The 21,834-nt window shown below is 39.2% G+C and overlaps 1 protein-coding gene across 1 annotated transcript in view; it reads left to right on the forward strand.

Annotated features, from left to right (window-relative positions):
* opn6a (opsin 6, group member a) overlaps positions 1 to 21,834 on the forward strand; it is an 86,631-nt gene that overhangs the window by 36,356 nt on the left and 28,441 nt on the right. The window lies entirely within an intron of this gene.

A 21,834-nucleotide genomic window follows, 5' to 3' on the forward strand; every position in this document is an offset into this window, starting at 1 on the left:
TTACAGGTATTACTGGTGTTAGTTGTTGGAAATGTTACTGTTGTTGGTCTTAGCTGTTACAGGTATTACTGGTGTTAGTTGTTGGAGATGTTACTGTTGCTGGTATTAGCTGTTACAGGCATTACTGGTGTTAGTTGTTGGAGTTGTTACTGTTGTTGGTCTCAGCAGTTACATGTATTACTGGTGTTAGTTGATGGTGATGTTACTGTTGTTGGTATTAGCTGTTACAGGTATTAGTGTTGTTAGTTGATGGAGATGTTACTGTGTTTGGAATTATCTGTTACAGGTGTCACTGGTGTTAGTTGTTGGAGATGTTACTGTTGTTGATATTAGCTGTTACAGGTGTTGATGGTGTTAGTTGTTGGAGATGTTACTGTTATTGGTCTTGGTTGGTACAGGTATTACTGGTGTTAGTTGATGGAGATGTTACTGTTGCTGGTATTAGCTGTTACAGGTGTTACTGGTGTTAGTTGATGGAGATGTTACTGTTGTTGGTTTTAGCTGTTACAGGCGTTACTAGCGTTAGTTGATGGAGATGTTAATGTTATTGGTCTTGGTTGTTACAGGTGTTACTGGTGTTATTTGTTGGTGAAGTTGCTGTTGTTGATACTAGCTGTTACAGGTATTACTGGTGTTAGTTGTTGAAGATGTTACTGTTGCTGGTATTAGCTTTTACAGGTATTACTGGTGTTAGTTGTTGGAGATGTTACTGTTGCTGTTATTAGCTGTTACAGGCATTCCTGGTGTTCGTTGTTGGAGATGTTACTGTTGTTGGTCTCAGCTGTTACATGTATTACTGGTGTTAGTTGATGGTGATGTTACTGTTGTTGGTATTAGCTGTTACAGGCATTACTGGTGTTAGTTGATGGAGATGTTACTGTGTTTGGAATTATCTGTTACAGGTGTCACTGGTGTTAGTTGTTAGAGATGTTATTGTTGTTGATATTAGCTTTTACAGGTGTTAATTGTGTTAGTTGTTGGAGATGTTACTGTTATTGGTCTTGGTTGTTACAGGTATTACTGGTGTTAATTGATGGAGATGTTACTGTTGCTGGTATTAGCTGTTACAGGCATTACTGGTGTTAGTTGATGGAGATGTGACTGTGTTTGGAATTATCTGTTACAGGTGTCACTGGTGTTAGTTGTTAGAGATGGTATTGTTGTTGATATTAGCTTTTACAGGTGTTAATGGTGTTAGTTGTTGGAGATGTTACTGTTATTGGTCTTGGTTGTTACAGGCATTACAAGTGTTAATTGATGGAGATGTTGCTGTTGCTTGTATTAGCTGTTACAGGTGTTACTGGTGTTAGTTTATGACATGTTTCTGTTGCTGGTCTTAGCTGTTACATGTATTACTGGCGTTAGTTGATGGAGATGTTACTGTTATTGGTCTTGGTTGTTACAGGTTTTACTGTTGTTAGTTGTTGATGATGGTACTGTTGCAGGGATTAGCTTTTTCAGGTATTTCTGGTGTTGTTGGTGATGTTACTGTTGCAGGGATTAACTGTTACAGGTATTACTGGTATTAGTTGATGGAGATGTTACTGTTATTGGTATTAGCTGTTACAGATGTTACTAGTGTTAGTTGATGGAGATGTTACTGTTGCTGGTCTTAGCTGTTACAGGTATTACTGGTGTTAGTTGATGGAGATGTTTCTGTTGCTGGTATTAGCTGTTACAGGCGTTACTGGCATAGTTGTTAGAGATGTTACTGCGGTTGGTCTTAGCTGTTACAGGCGTTACTGGTGTTAGTTGATGGATATGTGACTGTTGCTGGTCTTAGCTGTTACAGGTGTTACTGGTGTTAGTTGTTGGTGATGTTACTGTTGCAGGGATTAACTGTTACAGGTATTACTGGTGTTAGTTGATGGAGATGTTACTGTTGCTGGTATTAGCTGTTACAGGCATTACTGGTGTTAGTTGATGGAGATGTTACTGTGTTTGGAATTATCTGTTCCAGGTGTCACTGGTGTTAGTTGTTAGAGATGTTATTGTTGTTGATATTAGCTTTTACAGGTGTTAATGGTGTTAGTTGTTGGAGATGTTACTGTTATTGGTCTTGGTTGTTACAGGTATTACTAGTGTTAATTGATGGAGATGTTGCTGTTGCTTGTATTAGCTGTTACAGGTGTTACTGGTGTTAGTTTATGACATGTTTCTGTTGCTGGTCTTAGCTGTTACAGGTATTACTGGCGTTAGTTGATGGAGATGTTACTGTTGCTGGTATTAGCTGTTACAGGTGTTACTGGTGTTAGTTGTTGGACATGTTACTGTTGCTGGTATTAGCTGTTACAGATGTTACTAGTGTTAGTTGATGGAGATGTTACTGTTGTTGGTCTTAGCTGTTACAGGTATTACTGGTGTTAGTTGTTGGTGATGTTACTGTTGCAGGGATTAACTGTTACAGGTATTACTGGTGTTAGTTGATGTAGATGTTACTGTTGTTGGTCTTAGCTGTTTCAGGTGTTACTGGTGTTAGTTGATGGAGATGTTACTGTTGTTGGTCTTAGCTGTTACAGGTATTCCTGGTGTTAGTTGTTGGTGATGTTACTGTTGCAGGGATTAGCTATTACAGGTATTACTGGTGTTTGTTGTTGGAGATGTTACTGTTGTTGGTCTTCACTGTTACAGATATTACAGGTGTTCATTGTTGGAAGTGTTACTGTTGTTGGTCTTAGCTGTTACAGGTATTACTGGTGTTAGTTGTTGGAGATGTTACTGTTGCTGGTATTAGTTGTTACAGGCATTACTGGTGTTAATTGTTGGAGATGTTACTGTTGTTGGTCTCAGCAGTTACATGTATTACTGGTGTTAGTTGATGGTGATGTTACTGTTGTTGGTATTAGCTGTTACAGGCATTACTGGTGTTAGTTGATGGAGATGTTACTGTGTTTGGAATTATCTGTTACAGGTGTCACTGGTGTTAGTTGTTGGAGATGTTACTGTTGTTGATATTAGCTGTTACAGGTGTTGATGGTGTTAGTTGTTGGAGATGTTACTGTTATTGGTCTTGGTTGGTACAGGTATTACTGGTGTTAGTTGATGGAGATGTTACTGTTGCTGGTATTAGCTGTTAAAGGTGTTACTGGTGTTAGTTGATGGAGATGTTAATGTTATTGGCCTTGGTTGTTACAGGTGTTACTGGTGTTATTTGTTGGAGATGTTACTGTTGTTGGTATTAGCTGTTACAGGCGTTACTGGCGTTAGTTGTTGGAGATGTTATTGTGGTTGGTCTTAGCTGTTACAGGCGTTACTGGTGTTAGTTGTTGAAGATGTTACTGTTGCTGGTATTAGCTTTTACAGGTATTACTGGTGTTAGTTGATGGAGATGTTACTGTTATTGGTCTTCGCTGTTCCAGATACTACAGGTGTTAGTTGTTGGAGGTGTTACTGTTGTTGGTCTTAGCTGTTACAGGCATTACTGGTATTAGTTGATGGAGATGTTACTGTGTTTGGAATTATCTGTTACAGGTGTCACTGGTGTTAGTTGTTAGAGATGTTATTGTTGTTGATATTATCTTTTACAAGTGTTAATTGTGTTAGTTGTTGGAGATGTAACTGTTATTGGTCTTGGTTGTTACAGGTATTACTGGTGTTAATTGATGGAGATTTTACTGTTGCTTGTATTAGCTGTTACAGGTGTTACTGGTGTTAGTTTATGACATGTTTCTGTTGCTGGTCTTAGCTGTTACAGGTATTACTGGCGTTAGTTGATGGAGATGTTACTGTTATTGGTCTTGGTTGTTACAGGTTTTACTGTTGTTAGTTGTTGATGATGGTACTGTTGCAGGAATTAGGTTTTTCAGGTATTTCTGGTGTTGTTGGTGATGTTACTGTTGCAGAGATTAACTGTTACAGATATTACTGGTATTAGTTGATGGAGATGTTACTGTTATTGGTATTAGCTGTTACAGATGTTACTAGTGTTAGTTGATGGAGATGTTACTGTTGCTGGTCTTAGCTGTTACAGGTATTACTGGTGTTAGTTGATGGAGATGTTACTGTTGCTGGTCTTAGCTGTTACAGGTATTACTGGTGTTAGTTGATGGAGATGTTACTGTTGCTGGTATTAGCTGTTACAGGCGTTACTGGCGTTAGTTGTTAGAGATGTTACTGTGGTTGGTCTTAGCTGTTACAGGCGTTACTGGTGTTAGTTGATGGATATGTGACTGTTGCTGGTCTTAGCTGTTACAGGCGTTACTGGTGTTAGTTGTTGGTGATGTTAATGTTGCAGGGATTAACTGTTACAGGTATTACTGGTGTTAGTTGATGGAGATGTTACTGTTGTTGGTCTCAGCTGTTACAGGTATTCCTGGTGTTAGTTGATGGTGATGTTACTGTTGTTGCTATTAGCTGTTACAGGCATTACTGGTATTAGTTGATGGAGATGTTACTGTGTTTGGAATTATCTGTTACAGGTGTCACTGGTGTTAGTTGTTGGAGATGTTACTGTTGTTGATATTAGCTGTTACAGTTGTTGGTGATGTTACTGTTGCAGAGATTAACTGTTACAGGCATTACTGGTATTAGTTGATGGAGATGTTACTGTTATTGGTATTAGCTGTTACACATGTTACTAGTGTTAGTTGATGGAGATGTTAATGTTGCTGGTCTTAGCTGTTACAGGTATTACTGGCGTTAGTTGATGGAGATGTTACTGTTGCTGGTATTAGCTGTTACAGGCGTTACTGGCGTTAGTTGTTAGAGATGTTACTGCGGTTGGTCTTAGCTGTTACAGGCGTTACTGGTGTTAGTTGATGGATATGTGACTGTTGCTGGTCTTAGCTGTTACAGGTATTAATGGTGTTAATTGTTGGTGATGTTACTGTTGCAGGGATTAGCTATTACAGGTATTACTGGTGTTTGTTGTTCGAGATGTTACTGTTGTTGGTCTTCGCTGTTACAGATATTACAGGTGTTAGTTGTTGGAAATGTTACAGTTGCTGGTATTCGCTGTTACAGGTATTACTGTTGTTAGTTGATGGAGATGTTACTGTTGTTGGTCTTACCTGTTACAGGTGTTACTGGTGTTAGTTGTTGGACATGTTACTGTTGCTGGTATTAGCTGTTACAGGCATTACTGGTGTTAATTGTTGGAGATGTTACTGTTGTTGGTCTCAGCAGTTACATGTATTACTGGTGTTAGTTGATGGTGATGTTACTGTTGTGGGTATTAGCTGTTACAGGCATTACTGGTGTTAGTTGATGGAGATGTTACTGTGTTTGGAATTATCTGTTACAGGTGTCACTGGTGTTAGTTGTTGGAGATGTTACTGTTGTTGATATTAGCTGTTACAGGTGTTGATGGTGTTAGTTGTTGGAGATGTTACTGTTGCAGGGATTAACTGTTACAGGTATTACTGGTGTTAGTTGATGGAGATGTTACTGTTGCTGGTATTAGCTGTTAAAGGTGTTACTGGTGTTAGTTGATGGAGATGTTACTGTTGCTGGTATTAGCTGTTAAAGGTGTTACTGGTGTTAGTTGATGGAGATGTTACTGTTGTTGGTATTAGCTGTTACAGGCGTTACTGGCGTTAGTTGTTGGAGATGTTATTGTGGTTGGTCTTAGCTGTTACAGGCGTTACTGGTGTTAGTTGTTGGAGAAGTTGCTGTTGATGATATTAGCTGTTACAGGTATTACTGGTGTTAGTTGTTGAAGATGTTACTGTTGCTGGTATTAGCTTTTACAGGTATTACTGGTGTTAGTTGATGGAGATGTTACTGTTATTGGTCTTCGCTGTTACAGATACTACAGGTGTTAGTTGTTGGAGGTGTTACTGTTGTTGGTCTTAGCTGTTACAGGTATTACTGGTGTTAGTTGTTGGAGATGTTACTGTTGTTGGTCTCAGCTGTTACATGTATTACTGGTGTTAGTTGATGGTGATGTTACTGTTGTTGGTATTAGCTGTTACAGGCATTACTGGTATTAGTTGATGGAGATGTTTCTGTGTTTGGAATTATCTGTTACAGGTGTCACTGGTGTTAGTTGTTAGAGATGTTATTGTTGTTGATATTAGCTTTTACAGGTGTTAATGGTGTTAGTTGTTGGAGATGTAACTGTTATTGGTCTTGGTTGTTACGGGTATTACTGGTGTTAATTGATGGAGATGTTACTGTTGCTGGTATTAGCTGTTACAGGTGTTACTTATGTTAGTTGTTGGAGAAGTTGCTGTTGTTGATATTAGCTGTTACAGATATTACTGGTGTTAGTTGTTGGAGATGTTACTGTTGCTGGTATTAGCTTTTACAGGTATTACTGGAGTTAGTTGTTGGAGGTGTCACTGTTGCTAGTATTAGCTGTTACAGGTATTACTGGTGTTAGTTGTTGGAAATGTTACTGTTGTTGGTCTTAGCTGTTACAGGTATTACTGGTGTTAGTTGTTGGAGATGTTACTGTTGCTGGTATTAGCTGTTACAGGCATTACTGGTGTTAGTTGTTGGAGTTGTTACTGTTGTTGGTCTCAGCAGTTACATGTATTACTGGTGTTAGTTGATGGTGATGTTACTGTTGTTGGTATTAGCTGTTACAGGTATTAGTGTTGTTAGTTGATGGAGATGTTACTGTGTTTGGAATTATCTGTTACAGGTGTCACTGGTGTTAGTTGTTGGAGATGTTACTGTTGTTGATATTAGCTGTTACAGGTGTTGATGGTGTTAGTTGTTGGAGATGTTACTGTTATTGGTCTTGGTTGGTACAGGTATTACTGGTGTTAGTTGATGGAGATGTTACTGTTGCTGGTATTAGCTGTTACAGGTGTTACTGGTGTTAGTTGATGGAGATGTTACTGTTGTTGGTTTTAGCTGTTACAGGCGTTACTAGCGTTAGTTGATGGAGATGTTAATGTTATTGGTCTTGGTTGTTACAGGTGTTACTGGTGTTATTTGTTGGTGAAGTTGCTGTTGTTGATACTAGCTGTTACAGGTATTACTGGTGTTAGTTGTTGAAGATGTTACTGTTGCTGGTATTAGCTTTTACAGGTATTACTGGTGTTAGTTGTTGGAGATGTTACTGTTGCTGGTATTAGCTGTTACAGGCATTCCTGGTGTTCGTTGTTGGAGATGTTACTGTTGTTGGTCTCAGCTGTTACATGTATTACTGGTGTTAGTTGATGGTGATGTTACTGTTGTTGGTATTAGCTGTTACAGGCATTACTGGTGTTAGTTGATGGAGATGTTACTGTGTTTGGAATTATCTGTTACAGGTGTCACTGGTGTTAGTTGTTAGAGATGTTATTGTTGTTGATATTAGCTTTTACAGGTGTTAATTGTGTTAGTTGTTGGAGATGTTACTGTTATTGGTCTTGGTTGTTACAGGTATTACTGGTGTTAATTGATGGAGATGTTACTGTTGCTGGTATTAGCTGTTACAGGCATTACTGGTGTTAGTTGATGGAGATGTGACTGTGTTTGGAATTATCTGTTACAGGTGTCACTGGTGTTAGTTGTTAGAGATGGTATTGTTGTTGATATTAGCTTTTACAGGTGTTAATGGTGTTAGTTGTTGGAGATGTTACTGTTATTGGTCTTGGTTGTTACAGGCATTACAAGTGTTAATTGATGGAGATGTTGCTGTTGCTTGTATTAGCTGTTACAGGTGTTACTGGTGTTAGTTTATGACATGTTTCTGTTGCTGGTCTTAGCTGTTACATGTATTACTGGCGTTAGTTGATGGAGATGTTACTGTTATTGGTCTTGGTTGTTACAGGTTTTACTGTTGTTAGTTGTTGATGATGGTACTGTTGCAGGGATTAGCTTTTTCAGGTATTTCTGGTGTTGTTGGTGATGTTACTGTTGCAGGGATTAACTGTTACAGGTATTACTGGTATTAGTTGATGGAGATGTTACTGTTATTGGTATTAGCTGTTACAGATGTTACTAGTGTTAGTTGATGGAGATGTTACTGTTGCTGGTCTTAGCTGTTACAGGTATTACTGGTGTTAGTTGATGGAGATGTTTCTGTTGCTGGTATTAGCTGTTACAGGCGTTACTGGCATAGTTGTTAGAGATGTTACTGCGGTTGGTCTTAGCTGTTACAGGCGTTACTGGTGTTAGTTGATGGATATGTGACTGTTGCTGGTCTTAGCTGTTACAGGTGTTACTGGTGTTAGTTGTTGGTGATGTTACTGTTGCAGGGATTAACTGTTACAGGTATTACTGGTGTTAGTTGATGGAGATGTTACTGTTGCTGGTATTAGCTGTTACAGGCATTACTGGTGTTAGTTGATGGAGATGTTACTGTGTTTGGAATTATCTGTTCCAGGTGTCACTGGTGTTAGTTGTTAGAGATGTTATTGTTGTTGATATTAGCTTTTACAGGTGTTAATGGTGTTAGTTGTTGGAGATGTTACTGTTATTGGTCTTGGTTGTTACAGGTATTACTAGTGTTAATTGATGGAGATGTTGCTGTTGCTTGTATTAGCTGTTACAGGTGTTACTGGTGTTAGTTTATGACATGTTTCTGTTGCTGGTCTTAGCTGTTACAGGTATTACTGGCGTTAGTTGATGGAGATGTTACTGTTGCTGGTATTAGCTGTTACAGGTGTTACTGGTGTTAGTTGTTGGACATGTTACTGTTGCTGGTATTAGCTGTTACAGATGTTACTAGTGTTAGTTGATGGAGATGTTACTGTTGTTGGTCTTAGCTGTTACAGGTATTACTGGTGTTAGTTGTTGGTGATGTTACTGTTGCAGGGATTAACTGTTACAGGTATTACTGGTGTTAGTTGATGTAGATGTTACTGTTGTTGGTCTTAGCTGTTTCAGGTGTTACTGGTGTTAGTTGATGGAGATGTTACTGTTGTTGGTCTTAGCTGTTACAGGTATTCCTGGTGTTAGTTGTTGGTGATGTTACTGTTGCAGGGATTAGCTATTACAGGTATTACTGGTGTTTGTTGTTGGAGATGTTACTGTTGTTGGTCTTCACTGTTACAGATATTACAGGTGTTCATTGTTGGAAGTGTTACTGTTGTTGGTCTTAGCTGTTACAGGTATTACTGGTGTTAGTTGTTGGAGATGTTACTGTTGCTGGTATTAGTTGTTACAGGCATTACTGGTGTTAATTGTTGGAGATGTTACTGTTGTTGGTCTCAGCAGTTACATGTATTACTGGTGTTAGTTGATGGTGATGTTACTGTTGTTGGTATTAGCTGTTACAGGCATTACTGGTGTTAGTTGATGGAGATGTTACTGTGTTTGGAATTATCTGTTACAGGTGTCACTGGTGTTAGTTGTTGGAGATGTTACTGTTGTTGATATTAGCTGTTACAGGTGTTGATGGTGTTAGTTGTTGGAGATGTTACTGTTATTGGTCTTGGTTGGTACAGGTATTACTGGTGTTAGTTGATGGAGATGTTACTGTTGCTGGTATTAGCTGTTAAAGGTGTTACTGGTGTTAGTTGATGGAGATGTTAATGTTATTGGCCTTGGTTGTTACAGGTGTTACTGGTGTTATTTGTTGGAGATGTTACTGTTGTTGGTATTAGCTGTTACAGGCGTTACTGGCGTTAGTTGTTGGAGATGTTATTGTGGTTGGTCTTAGCTGTTACAGGCGTTACTGGTGTTAGTTGTTGAAGATGTTACTGTTGCTGGTATTAGCTTTTACAGGTATTACTGGTGTTAGTTGATGGAGATGTTACTGTTATTGGTCTTCGCTGTTCCAGATACTACAGGTGTTAGTTGTTGGAGGTGTTACTGTTGTTGGTCTTAGCTGTTACAGGCATTACTGGTATTAGTTGATGGAGATGTTACTGTGTTTGGAATTATCTGTTACAGGTGTCACTGGTGTTAGTTGTTAGAGATGTTATTGTTGTTGATATTATCTTTTACAAGTGTTAATTGTGTTAGTTGTTGGAGATGTAACTGTTATTGGTCTTGGTTGTTACAGGTATTACTGGTGTTAATTGATGGAGATTTTACTGTTGCTTGTATTAGCTGTTACAGGTGTTACTGGTGTTAGTTTATGACATGTTTCTGTTGCTGGTCTTAGCTGTTACAGGTATTACTGGCGTTAGTTGATGGAGATGTTACTGTTATTGGTCTTGGTTGTTACAGGTTTTACTGTTGTTAGTTGTTGATGATGGTACTGTTGCAGGAATTAGGTTTTTCAGGTATTTCTGGTGTTGTTGGTGATGTTACTGTTGCAGAGATTAACTGTTACAGATATTACTGGTATTAGTTGATGGAGATGTTACTGTTATTGGTATTAGCTGTTACAGATGTTACTAGTGTTAGTTGATGGAGATGTTACTGTTGCTGGTCTTAGCTGTTACAGGTATTACTGGTGTTAGTTGATGGAGATGTTACTGTTGCTGGTCTTAGCTGTTACAGGTATTACTGGTGTTAGTTGATGGAGATGTTACTGTTGCTGGTATTAGCTGTTACAGGCGTTACTGGCGTTAGTTGTTAGAGATGTTACTGTGGTTGGTCTTAGCTGTTACAGGCGTTACTGGTGTTAGTTGATGGATATGTGACTGTTGCTGGTCTTAGCTGTTACAGGCGTTACTGGTGTTAGTTGTTGGTGATGTTAATGTTGCAGGGATTAACTGTTACAGGTATTACTGGTGTTAGTTGATGGAGATGTTACTGTTGTTGGTCTCAGCTGTTACAGGTATTCCTGGTGTTAGTTGATGGTGATGTTACTGTTGTTGCTATTAGCTGTTACAGGCATTACTGGTATTAGTTGATGGAGATGTTACTGTGTTTGGAATTATCTGTTACAGGTGTCACTGGTGTTAGTTGTTGGAGATGTTACTGTTGTTGATATTAGCTGTTACAGTTGTTGGTGATGTTACTGTTGCAGAGATTAACTGTTACAGGCATTACTGGTATTAGTTGATGGAGATGTTACTGTTATTGGTATTAGCTGTTACACATGTTACTAGTGTTAGTTGATGGAGATGTTAATGTTGCTGGTCTTAGCTGTTACAGGTATTACTGGCGTTAGTTGATGGAGATGTTACTGTTGCTGGTATTAGCTGTTACAGGCGTTACTGGCGTTAGTTGTTAGAGATGTTACTGCGGTTGGTCTTAGCTGTTACAGGCGTTACTGGTGTTAGTTGATGGATATGTGACTGTTGCTGGTCTTAGCTGTTACAGGTATTAATGGTGTTAATTGTTGGTGATGTTACTGTTGCAGGGATTAGCTATTACAGGTATTACTGGTGTTTGTTGTTCGAGATGTTACTGTTGTTGGTCTTCGTTGTTACAGATATTACAGGTGTTAGTTGTTGGAAATGTTACAGTTGCTGGTATTCGCTGTTACAGGTATTACTGTTGTTAGTTGATGGAGATGTTACTGTTGTTGGTCTTACCTGTTACAGGTGTTACTGGTGTTAGTTGTTGGACATGTTACTGTTGCTGGTATTAGCTGTTACAGGCATTACTGGTGTTAATTGTTGGAGATGTTACTGTTGTTGGTCTCAGCAGTTACATGTATTACTGGTGTTAGTTGATGGTGATGTTACTGTTGTGGGTATTAGCTGTTACAGGCATTACTGGTGTTAGTTGATGGAGATGTTACTGTGTTTGGAATTATCTGTTACAGGTGTCACTGGTGTTAGTTGTTGGAGATGTTACTGTTGTTGATATTAGCTGTTACAGGTGTTGATGGTGTTAGTTGTTGGAGATGTTACTGTTGCAGGGATTAACTGTTACAGGTATTACTGGTGTTAGTTGATGGAGATGTTACTGTTGCTGGTATTAGCTGTTAAAGGTGTTACTGGTGTTAGTTGATGGAGATGTTACTGTTGCTGGTATTAGCTGTTAAAGGTGTTACTGGTGTTAGTTGATGGAGATGTTACTGTTGTTGGTATTAGCTGTTACAGGCGTTACTGGCGTTAGTTGTTGGAGATGTTATTGTGGTTGGTCTTAGCTGTTACAGGCGTTACTGGTGTTAGTTGTTGGAGAAGTTGCTGTTGATGATATTAGCTGTTACAGGTATTACTGGTGTTTGTTGTTCGAGATGTTACTGTTGTTGGTCTTCGCTGTTACAGATATTACAGGTGTTAGTTGTTGGAGGTGTTACTGTTGTTGGTCTTAGCTGTTACAGGTATTACTGGTGTTAGTTGTTGGAGATGTTACTGTTGCTGGTATTAGCTGTTACAGGCATTACTGGTGTTAGTTGTTGGAGATGTTCCTGTTGTTGGTCTCAGCTGTTACATGTATTACTGGTGTTAGTTGATGGTGATGTTACTGTTGTTGGTATTAGCTGTTACAGGCATTACTGGTGTTAGTTGTTGGAGATGTTCCTGTTGTTGGTCTCAGCAGTTACATGTATTACTGGTGTTAGTTGATGGAGATGTTACTGTGTTTGGAATTATCTGTTACAGGTGTCACTGGTGTTAGTTGTTGGAGATGTTACTGTTGTTGATATTAGCTGTTACAGGTGTTGATGGTGTTACTTGTTGGAGATGTTAATGTTATTGGTCTTGGTTGTTACAGGTGTTACTGGTGTTAGTTGTTGGAGATGTTCCTGTTGCTGGTAATTGCTGTTACAGGCGTTACTGGCGTTAGTTGTTGGAGATATTATTGTGGTTGGTCTTAGCTGTTACAGGCGTTACTGGTGTTAGTTGTTGGAGAAGTTGCTGTTGTTGATATTAGCTGTTACAGGTATCACTGGTGTTAGTTGTTGAAGATGTTACTGTTGCTGGTATTAGCTTTTACAGGTATTACTGGAGTTAGTTGTTGGAGGTGTTACTGTTGCTAGTATTAGCTGTTACAGGTATTACTGGTGTTAGTTGATGGAGATGTTACTGTTATTGGTCTTCGCTGTTACCGATACTACAGGTGTTAGTTGTTGGAGGTGTTACTGTTGTTGGTCTTAGCTGTTACAGGTATTACTGGTGTTAGTTGTTGGAGATGTTACTGTTGCTGGTATTAGCTGTTACAGGTGTTACTGGTGTTAATTTATGACATGTTTCTGTTGCTGGTCTCAGCTGTTACATGTATTACTGGTGTTAGTTGATGGTGATGTTACTGTTGTTGGTATTAGCTGTTACAGGCATTACTGGTGTTAGTTGATGGAGATGTTACTGTGTTTGGAATTGTCTGTTACAGGTGTCACTGGTGTTAGTTGTTAGAGATGTTATTGTTGTTGATATTAGCTTTTATAGGTGTTAATGGTGTTAGTTGTTGGAGATGTTACTGTTATTGGTCTTGGTTGTTACAGGTATTACTAGTGTTAATTGATGGAGATGTTGCTGTTGCTTGTATTAGCTGTTACAGGTGTTACTGGTGTTAGTTTATGACATGTTTCTGTTGCTGGTCTTAGCTGTTACAGGTATTACTGGCGTTAGATGATGGAGATGTTACTGTTATTGGTCTTGGTTGTTACAGGTTTTACTGTTGTTAGTTGTTGATGATGGTACTGTTGCAGGGATTAGCTTTTTCAGGTATTTCTGGTGTTGTTGGTGATGTTACTGTTGCAGAGATTAACTGTTACAGATATTACTGGTATTAGTTGATGGAGATGTTACTGTTATTGGTATTAGCTGTTACAGATGTTACTAGTGTTAGTTGATGGAGATGTTACTGTTGCTGGTTTTAGCTGTTACAGGTATTACTGGTGTTAGTTGATGGAGATGTTACTGTTGCTGGTATTAGCTGTTACAGGCGTTACTGGCGTTAGTTGTTAGAGATGTTACTGCGGTTGGTCTTAGCTGTTACAGGCGTTACTGGTGTTAGTTGATGGATATGTGACTGTTGCTGGTCTTAGCTGTTACAGGCGTTACTGGTGTTAGTTGTTGGTGATGTTAATGTTGCAGGGATTAACTGTTACAGGTATTACTGGTGTTAGTTGTTGGTGATGTTACTGTTATTGATCTTGGTTGTTACAGGTGTTACTGGTTTTAGTTGTTGGTGATGGTACTGTTGCAGGGATTAGCTTTTGCAGGTAGTACTGGTGTTAGTTGGTGGTGGTGTTACTGTTGCAGGGATTAACTGTTGCAGGTAGTACTGGTGTTAGTTGATGGAGATGTTACTGGTGCTGGTATTAGCTGTTACAGGTGTTACTGCTGTTAGTTGATGACATGTTTCTGTTGCTGGTCTTAGCTGTTACAGGTGTTACTGTTGTTAGTTGACGGTGATGTTACCGTTGTTGGTATTGGATGTTAGAGGTATTGCTGGTGTTAGTTGTTGGTAATGTTACTGTTGCTCGTATTAGCTGTAACAGGAGTTACTGGTGTTAGTTGTTTGATATGTTACTGTTGTTGGTATGAGCTGTTACAGGTATTACTGGTGTTAGTTGTTGGAGATGTTACTGTTGCTCGTATTAGCTGTAACAGGTTTTACTTGTGTTAGGTGTTGGAGATGTTACTGTTGTTGGTCTCAGCTGTTACAGCTATTAGTGGTGTTAGTTGTTGGAGATTTTACTGCTTCTGCTATTAAGTTTTTAAGGGGTTACTTGTGTTCGTTGTTGTAGATGTTAATGTTGCTGGTATTAGCTGTTACAGGTGTGACTGGTGTTAGTTGATGGAGATGTTACAGTTGTTGGTCTTAGCTGTCACAGGTATTACTGGTGTTAGTTGTTGGACACTTTACTGTTGCTGGTAATTGCCATTACAGACGTTACTGGTGATAGTTGATGGAGATGTTACTGTTGTTGTTCTTATTTGTTCCAGGTGTAACTGGTGTTTGTTGTTGAAGATGTTACTGCTGCTGGTATTAGCTTTTTCAGGTATTACTGGTGTGAGTTGTTGCCGATGTTACTGTTGTTGGTATTAGCTGTTTCAGGTGTTACTAGTGTTAGTTGTTGGAGATGTTACTGTTGCTGGTATTAGCTGTTACCGGCGTTACTGGTGTTAGTTGTTGGTGATGTTACTGTTGTTGGTCTTAGCTGTTGCAGGTATTACTGGTGTTAGTTGTTGCAGATGTTACTGTTGCGGGTATTAGCTGTTACAGGTATTACTGGTGTGAGTTGTTGGAGATGTTACTGTTGTTGTTCTGCGGTGTTACAGGTATTACTGGTGTTAGTTGTTGGAAATGTTACTGCTGCTGGTATGAGTTGTTACAGGCGTTACTGGTGTTAGTTGTTGGAAATGTTTCTGTTGCTGGTATTAGCTGTTACAAGAATTACTGTTGTTATTTGTTGGAGATGTTACTGTTTTTGTTCTTAGCTGTTACAGGTATTACTGGTATTAATTGATGGAGATGTTACTGTTATTGGTGTTGGTTGTTTCAGGTGTTATTTGTGTTAGTTGATGGAGATATTACTGTTGCTGGTATTAGCTGTTACAGATGTTACTGGTGTTAGTTGATGGAGATGTTACTGCTGTTGTTCTTAGCTGTTATAGGTATTACTGGCGTTAGTTGTTGGAGATGTTACTGTTCTTGGTCTTAGCTGTTACAGGTATTACTGGTGTTAGTTGTTGCAGATGTTACTGTTGCGGGTATTAGCTGTTACAGGTATTACTGGTGTGAGTTGTTGGAGATGTTATTGTTGCTGGTGTTAGCTCTTACTGGTATTACTGGTGTTAGTTGATGGAGATGTTACTGCTGTTGTTCTTAGCTGTTACAGGTATTACTGGTGTGAGTTGTTGGAGATGTTATTGTTGCTGGTATTAGCTGTTACAGGTATTACTGGTGTTAGTTGATGGAGATGTTACTGCTGTTGTTCTTAGCTGTTACAGGTATTACTGGTGTTAGTTGATGGAGATGTTACTGTTGTTGGTCTTAGCTGTTACAGGTATTACTGGTGTTAGTTGTTGCAGATGTTACTGTTGCGGGTATTAGCTGTTACAGGAATTACTGTTGTTATTTATTGGACATGTTACTGTTGTTGTTCTTAGCTGTTTCAGGTATTACTGGTGTTAGTTGTCGGAAATGTTACTGTTGCTGGTATTCGCTGTTATGGGAATTACTGTTGTTATTTGTTGGAGATGTTACTGTTTTTTTTCTTAGCTGTTACAGGTATTACTGGTGTTAATTTATGGAGATGTTACTGTTACTGGTGTTGGTTGTTTCAGGTGTTATTGGTGTTAGTTGATGGAGATATTACTGTTGCTGGTATTAGCTGTTACAGGTATTATTGGCGTTAGTTGTTGGAGATGTTTCTGTTGCTGGTGTTAGCTCTTACTGGTATTACTGGTGTTAGTTGATGGAGATGTTACTGCTTTTGTTCTTAGCTGTTACAGGTATAACTGGCGTTAGTTGTTGGAGATGTTACTGCTGTTGTTCTTAGCTGTTACAGGTATTACTGTTGTTAGTTGTTGGAGATGTTACTGTTGTTGGTCTTACCTGTTACAGGTGTTACTGGTGTTAGTTGTTGGACATGTTACTGTTGCTGGTATTAGCTGTTACAGGTATTACTGGTGTTAATTGTTGGACATGTTACTGTTGTTGTTCTTAGCTGTTACAGGTATTACTGGTGTTAGTTGTTGGAGATGTTACTGTTGTTGTTCTTATTTGTTCCAGGTGTAACTGGTGTTCGTTGTTGAAGATGTTACTGCTGCTGGTATTAGCTTTTTCAGGTATTACTGGTGTGAGTTGTTGCCGATGTTACTGTTGTTGGTATTAGCTGTTTCAGGTGTTACTGGTGTTAGTTGTTGGAGATGTTACTGTTGCTGGTATTAGCTGTTACCGGCGTTTCTGGTGTTAGTTGTTGGTGATGTTACTGTTGTTGGTCTTAGCTGTTGCAGGTATTACTGGTGTTAGTTGTTGGTGATGTTACTGTTGTCGGTCTTAGCTGTTGCAGGTATTACTTGTGTTAGTTGTTGCAGATATTACTGTTGCTGGTATTAGCTTTTTCAGGTATTAGTGTTGTTAGTTGTTGGAGATGTTACTGTTGTTAGTCTTAGCTGTTACAGATGTTACTGGTGTAAGTTGTTGGAGATGTTAAAGTTGATGGTCTTAGCTGTTGCAGGTATTACTGGTGTTAGTTGTTGGAGATGGTACTGTTGCTGGTATTAGCTGTTACAGGTATTACTGGTGTTAATTGTTGGACATGTTACTGTTGTTCTTAGCTGTTACAGGTATTACTGGTGTTAGTTGTTGCCGATGTTACTGTTGTTGTTCTTATTTGTTCCAGGTGTAACTGGTGTTCGTTGTTGAAGATGTTACTGCTGCTGGTATTAGCTTTTTCAGGTAATACTGGTGTGAGTTGTTGCCGATGTTACTGTTGTTGGTATTAGCTGTTTCAGGTGTAACTGGTGTTAGTGGTTGGAGGTGTTACTGTTGCTGGTATTAGCTGTTACCGGCGTTACTGGTGTTAGTTGTTGGTGATGTTACTGTTGCTGGTATTAGCTGTTACCGGCGTTACTGGTGTTAGTTGTTGGTGATGTTACTGTTGTTGGTCTTAGCTGTTGCAGGTATTACTGGTGTTAGTTGTTGGTGATGTTACTGTTGTCGGTCTTAGCTGTTGCAGGTATTACTTGTGTTAGTTGTTGCAGATATTACTGTTGCTGGTATTAGCTTTTTCAGGTATTAGTGTTGTTAGTTGTTGGAGATGTTACTGTTGTTAGTCTTAGCTGTTACAGATGTTACTGGTGTAAGTTGTTGGAGATGTTAAAGTTGATGGTCTTAGCTGTTGCAGGTATTACTGGTGTTAGTTGTTGGAGATGGTACTGTTGCTGGTATTAGCTGTTACAGGTATTACTGGTGTTAATTGTTGGACATGTTACTGTTGTTCTTAGCTGTTACAGGTATTACTGGTGTTAGTTGTTGCCGATGTTACTGTTGTTGTTCTTATTTGTTCCAGGTGTAACTGGTGTTCGTTGTTGAAGATGTTACTGCTGCTGGTATTAGCTTTTTCAGGTAATACTGGTGTGAGTTGTTGCCGATGTTACTGTTGTTGGTATTAGCTGTTTCAGGTGTAACTGGTGTTAGTGGTTGGAGGTGTTACTGTTGCTGGTATTAGCTGTTACCGGCGTTACTGGTGTTAGTTGTTGGTGATGTTACTGTTGCTGGTATTAGCTGTTACCGGCGTTACTGGTGTTAGTTGTTGGTGATGTTACTGTTGTTGGTCTTAGCTGTTGCAGGTATCACTGGTGTTAGTTGTTGGAGATATTACTGTTGCTGGTATTAGCTTTTTAACGTATTAGTGTTGTTAGTTGTTGGAGATGTTACTGTTGTTAGTCTTAGCTGTTACAGGTATTACTGGTGTTCGTTGTTGCAGATGTTACTGTTGCGGTTATTAGCTGTTACAGGTATTACTGGTGTGAGTTGTTGGAGATGTTACTGTTGTTGGTCTTAGCTCTTACAGGTATTACTGTTGTTAGTTGATGGAGATGTTACTGTTGTTGGTCTTACCTGTTACAGGTGTTACTGGTGTTAGTTGTTGGACATGTTACTGTTGCTGGTATTAGCTGTTGCAGGTATTACTGGTGTTAGTTGTTGGAGATGTTACTGTTGTTAGTCTTAGCTGTTACAGGTATTACTGGTGTAAGTTGTTGGAGATGTTACAGTTGATGGTCTTAGCTGTTACTGGTATTACTGGTGTTAGTTGTTGGAGATGTTACTGTTGTTGTTCTTATTTGTTCCAGGTGTAACTGGTGTTTGTTGTTGAAGATGTTACTGCTGCTGGTATTAGCTTTTTCAGGTATTACTGGTGTGAGTTGTTGCCGATGTTACTGTTGTTGGTATTAGCTGTTTCAGGTGTTACTGGTGTTAGTTGTTGGAGATGTTACTGTTGCTGGTATTAGCTGTTACCGGCGTTACTGGTGTTAGTTGTTGGTGATGTTACTGTTGTTGGTCTTAGCTGTTGCAGGTATCACTGGTGTTAGTTGTTGCAGATATTACTGTTGCTGGTATTAGCTTTTTCAGGTATTAGTGTTGTTAGTTGTTGGAGATGTTACTGTTGTTAGTCTTAGCTGTTACAGATGTTACTGGTGTAAGTTGTTGGAGATGTTACAGTTGATGGTCTTAGCTGTTACAGGTATTACTGGTGTTAGTTGTTGGAGATGGTACTGTTGCTGGTATTAGCTTTTTCAGGTTTTACTGGTGTTAGTTGATGGAGATGTTACTGTTGCTGGTCTTAGCTATGACAGGTATTACTGGTGTTAGTTGATGGTGATGTTACCGTTGCAGGGATTGACTGTTACAGGTATTACTGGTGTTAGTTGTTGGAGATGGTACTGCTGCTGGTATTAAGTTTTTCAGGCGTTACTTGTGTTCGTTGTTGTAGATGTTACTGTTGCTGGTATTAGCTGTTACAGGTGTGACTGGTGTTAGTTGATGGAGATGTTTCAGTTGTTGATCTGAGCTGTTACAGGTATTACTGGTGTTATTTGCTGGAGATGTTATAGTTGTTGGTCTTAGCTGTTACAGGCGTTACTGGCGTTAGTTGTTGGGGATGATACTGTTGTTGGTATTAACTGTCACAGGTATTACTGGTGTTAGTTGTTGGAGATGTTGCTGTTGTTGGTCTTAGCTGTTACAGGTATTACTGGTGTTAGTTGATGGAAACGTCACTGTTGCTGGAATTTGCTGTTACAGGCGTTACTGATGTTAGTTGATGGAGGTGTTACTCTGTTTGGAATTAGCTGTTATAGGCGTTACTGGTGTTAATTGATGGAGATGTCGCTGTTGCAGGTATTAGCTGTTGCAGGTGTTGCTGGTGTTAGTTGTTGGAAATGCCACTGTTGCTGGAATTAGCTGTTATAGGCGTTACTGGTGTTAGTTGTTGGAGATATTACTGTTATTGGTCTTGGCTTTTACAGGTGTTTCTGGCGTTAGTTGATGGATCTGTTACTGTTGTTAGTCTTAGCTGTTACAGGTGTTACTTCTATTAGTTGTTGGAGATGTTACTGTTGCAGGGATTAGCTGTTACAGATGTGAATGTTGTTAGTTGTTGGAGATTTTACTGTTGGTATTAGCCTTTACAGATGTTACTGGTGTTAGTTGTTGGAGATGTTATTGTTGCTGGTCTTAGCTGTTACAGGTATTACTGGTGTTAGTTGGTGGTGATGTTACTGTTGCAGGGATTAGCTGTTACAGGTATTACTGGTGTTCATTGTTGGAGATTATACTGTTGCTGGTATTAGCTGTTACAGGAGTTACTGGTCTTAGTTGATGATGATGTCACTGTTGTTAGTATTAGCTGTTACATCTATTACTGGTGTTAGTTATCGGAGATGTTACTGTTGCTGGTATTAGCTGTTACAGGTGTTACTGATGTTAGTTTTTGGTGATGTTACTGTGTTAGGTATGAGCTCTTACAGGTGTTACTGGTGTTAGTTGATGGGAATGTTACTGTTGCTGGTATTAGCTGTTACTGGCGTTACTGGTGTTAGTTGTTGGAGTTGCTCCTGTAGGTGGTAGTAGCTGTTTCAGGTATTACTGGTGTTATTTGTTGGAGATGTTACTGTTGTTGGTCTTAGCTTTACAGGCGTTAGTTGTTAGAGATGTTACTGTTGTTGGTATTAGCAGTAACAGGCGTAACTGGTGTTAGTTTTTGGAGATGTTACTGTTGTTGGTATTAGCAGTTACAGGTAGTACTGGTGTTATTTGTTGGAGATATTACTGTTGTTGGTCTTAGCTGTTACAGGCATTAGTTATTAGAGATGTTACTGTTGTTGGTATTAGCTGTCGCAGGTATTTCTGGTGTTAGTTTTTGGAGATGTTACTGTTGTTGGTCTTAGCAATTACAGGTGTTACTGGTGTTATTTGTTGGAGATGTTACTGTTGCTGGTATTAGCTGTTACAGGTAGTACTGGTGTTATTTGTTGGAGATATTACTGTTGTTGGTCTTAGCTGTTACAGGCATTAGTTATTAGAGATGTTACTGTTGTTGGTATTAGCTGTCGCAGGTATTTCTGGTGTTAGTTTTTGGAGATGTTACTGTTGTTGGTCTTAGCTGTTACAGGTAATACTGGTGTTAGTGGATGGAGATGTTGCTGTTGCTGGAATTAGCTGTTACAGGCGTTACTGGTGTTAGTTGATGAAGATGTTACTGTGTTTGGAATTAGCTGTTACAGGTATTACTGGTGTTATTTGATGGAGATGTTACTGTTGCTGGTATTAGCTGTTACAGGCGTTACTGGTGTAAGTTTTTGGAGATGTTAATGCTGCTGGTATTAGCAGTTACAGGCGTACCTGGTGTTAGTTGTTGGAGATGTTACTGTTGCTGGTATTAGCAGTTACTAGTATAACTGGTGTTAGTTGGTAGAGAAGTAACTGTTGCTGGTATTAGCTGTTACAGGTATTACTGGTGTTATTTATTGGATATATTACTGTTGTTGGTCTTAGCTGTTACAGGTATTACTGGTGTTGGTTTTTGGAGATGTTACTTTTGTTGGTCTTAGCTGATACAGGTAATACTGGTGTTGTTGACGGTGTTGTTACTGTTATTGGTCTTGGTTGTTACAGGTGTTACTGGTGATAGTTGATGGAGATGTTACTGTTGCAGGTATTGGCTGTTTAAGGCATTCCTGGTGTTAGTTGTTGGTGATGTTACTGTTGTTGGTATAAGCTGTTACATGTGTGACTGGTGTTAGTTGATGGAGATGTTATTGTTATTGGTCTTGGTTTTTACAGGTGTTACTAGTGTTAGTTGTTGGAGATGTTACTGTTGCTGGTATTAGCTGTTAAAGGCGTTACTGGTGTTAGTTGGTGGAAATGTTACTGTTGCTGGTATTAGCTGTTACAGGAATTACTGTTGTTATTTGTTGGAGATGTTACTATTGTTGGTCTTAGCTGTCACAGGTATTACTGGCATTAGTTGTTGGAGATGTTGCTGTTGCTGCTATTAGCTGTTACAGGTGTTACTGGTGATAGTTGTTGCAGATGTTACTGTTGCGGGTATTAGCTGTTACAGGTATTACTGGTGTGAGTTGTTGGTGATGTTACTGTTGTTGTTCTTAGGTGTTACAGGTATTACTGGTGTTAGTTGTTGGAAATGTTACT

The sequence above is a fragment of the Hemiscyllium ocellatum genome, chromosome 3 (assembly GCF_020745735.1).
Source record: "Hemiscyllium ocellatum isolate sHemOce1 chromosome 3, sHemOce1.pat.X.cur, whole genome shotgun sequence".
NCBI classification, from domain to species: Eukaryota; Metazoa; Chordata; class Chondrichthyes; order Orectolobiformes; family Hemiscylliidae; genus Hemiscyllium; species Hemiscyllium ocellatum.